This window comes from Gopherus evgoodei, unplaced genomic scaffold (genome assembly GCF_007399415.2).
Source record: "Gopherus evgoodei ecotype Sinaloan lineage unplaced genomic scaffold, rGopEvg1_v1.p scaffold_245_arrow_ctg1, whole genome shotgun sequence".
Taxonomy (NCBI): Eukaryota; Metazoa; Chordata; order Testudines; family Testudinidae; genus Gopherus; species Gopherus evgoodei.
Genome location: NW_022059908.1, coordinates 5,831 through 8,745, shown reverse-complemented (window position 1 = coordinate 8,745; position 2,915 = coordinate 5,831).

Sequence of the window (2,915 nt, the reverse complement as noted above, 5' to 3'; positions counted from 1 at the left end):
AGATTCAGGGTCTAATTTCCTGGCAGGGACCATGGAAAAACTGTGGGAAACTCATGGGGTGAATCACTTGGTTGCCACCCCGTACCACCATCAAACCAATGGCCTGGTGGAAAGGTTCAATGGAACTTTGGGGGCCATGATAAGAAAATTCATCAACGAATTCTCCAATAATTGGGACCTAGTGTTGCAGCAGTTGCTGTTTGCCTACAGGGCTGTACCACATCCCAGTTTAGGGTTTTCACCATTTGAACTTGTGTATGGTCACGAGGTTAAGGGGCCATTACAGTTGGTGAAGCAGCAATGGGAGGGGTTTACGCCTTCTCCAGGAACTAACATTCTGGACTTTGTAAGCAACCTACAAAGCACCCTCCGACACTCTTTAGCCCTTGCTAGAGAGAACCTAAAGGATGCTCAAGAAGAGCAAAAGGCCTGGTATGACAGACATGCCAGAGAACGTTCCTTCAAGGTAGGAGACCAGGTTATGGTCTTGAAGGCGCAACAGGCCCATAAGATGGAAGCATCATGGGAAGGGCCATTCACGGTCCAAGAGCGCCTGGGAGCTGTAAACTACCTCATAGCATTTCCCAATTCCTCACTAAAGCCTAAAGTGTACCATGTTAATTCTCTCAAGCCTTTCTATTCCAGAGACTTACAGGTTTGTCAGTTTACAGTCCAGGGAGATGATGCTGAGTGGCCTGACGGTGTCTACTACGACGGGAAAAAAGACGGTGGCGTGGAAGAGGTGAACCTCTCAACCACCCTGGAACGTCTGCAGCGGCAACAAATCAAGGAGCTGTGCACTAGCTTCGCCCCATTGTTCTCAGCCACCCCAGGACGGACTGAACGGGCATACCACTCCATTGATACAGGTAATGCTCACCCAATCAGAACCCCACCCTACCGGGTGTCTCCTCATGCCCAAGCTGCTATAGAACGGGAGATCCAGAACATGCTACAGATGGGTATAATCCGCCCATCTACCAGTGCATGGGCATCTCCAGTGGTTCTGGTACCCAAACCAGATGGGGAAATACGCTTTTGCGTGGACTACCGTAAGCTAAATGCTGTAACTCGTCCGGACAACTATCCGATGCCACGTACTGATGAGCTATTGGAAAAGTTGGGACGTGCCCAGTTCATCTCTACAATAGACTTAACCAAGGGGTACTGGCAAGTACCGCTAGATGAACCTGCCAAGGAGAGGTCAGCATTCGTCACCCATGCGGGGGTGTATGAATTCAATGTCCTTCCTTTCGGCCTTCGAAATGCACCCGCCACCTTCCAGAGGCTGGTAGATGGTCTACTAGCTGGACTGGGAGAATTCGCAGTTGCCTACCTCGATGATGTGGCCATTTTTTCAGACTCCTGGCCCGAACACCTACTACACCTGGAAAAGGTCTTTGAGCGCATCAGGCAGGCAGGACTAACTGTTAAGGCCAAAAAGTGTCAAATAGGCCAAAACAGAGTGACTTACCTGGGGCACCAGGTGGGTCGAGGAACCATAAACCCCCTACAGGCCAAGGTGGATGCTATCCAAAAGTGGCCTGTCCCAAGGTCAAAAAAACAGGTCCAATCCTTCTTAGGCTTGGCCGGATACTACAGGCGATTTGTACCACACTACAGCCAAATCGCTGCCCCATTGACCGACCTAACCAAAAAGACCCAGCCAAATGCCGTTAAGTGGACTAATGAGTGTCAAAAAGCCTTTACCCAGCTTAAGGCAACGCTCATGTCTGACCCTGTACTCAGGGCCCCGGATTTTGACAAACCATTCCTAGTAACCACAGATGCATCTGAGCGTGGTATAGGAGCAGTGCTCATGCAGGAAGCAACAGATCACAACTTCCATCCTGTCGTGTTTCTCAGCAAGAAACTGTCTGAGAGGGAAAGTCACTGGTCAGTCAGTGAAAAGGAATGCTATGCCATTGTGTACGCCCTGGAAAAGCTACGCCCATATGTTTGGGGACGGCGGTTCCAACTACAAACTGACCATGCTGCACTAAAGTGGCTTCATACTGCCAAGGGGAACAACAAGAAACTTCTTCGGTGGAGTTTAGCTCTCCAAGATTTTGATTTTGAAATTCAACACATCACAGGAGCTTCTAACAAAGTTGCTGATGCACTCTCCCGTGAGAGTTTCCCAGAATCCAGTAGTTAAAAAGTGTTCTTAACATGTAAAAGTCTGTTAGTTATATACTTAGTAGTATATGTAAAGGTGCATGTGTTGTATTAATCTGTTTATTTTCAAGTTCTAGAAGGAAATTGCCGCCAGTGAGCTTCCCCACTGTCTGCAATTTGGGGGGCGTGTCATAAACAGATAGCTAAGGGTTAATGTCTCTTTCACCTGAAACACCTGACCAGAGAACCAATCAGGAAACCGGATTTTTTCAACCTTGGGTGGAGGGAAGTGTGTCTCTGAGTCTTTTGTCTGTCTGCCTGTTTCCTCTGAGCTTTGGAGAAGTAGTTCTATTTTCTAGTCTTCTGTTTCTAAGTGTAAGGACAAAGAGATCAGATAGTAAGTTCTATGGTTTCTTTTCTTTGGTATTTGCATGAATATAAGTGCTGAAGTGCTTTGATTTGTATTCTTTTTGAATAAGGCTGTTTATTCAATATTCTTTTAAGCAATTGACCCTGTGTTGTATCATCTTAATACAGAGAGAACATTTGTATTTTTTCTTTCTTTTTTATATAAAGCTTTCTTTTAAGACTTGTTGGAGTTTTTCTTTACTTCAGGGAAATTGAGTCTGTACTCACCAGGGAATTGGTGGGAGGAAGAAATCAGGGGAGGTCTGTGTGTGTTGAATTGGCTAGCCTGATTTTACATTCCCTCTGGGGGGAATAGGAAAGTACTTTTTGTTTCCAGGATTGGGAACAGAGAGGGGGGAGTCTCTGTGCAGTTTCACAGAGCTTGTGTC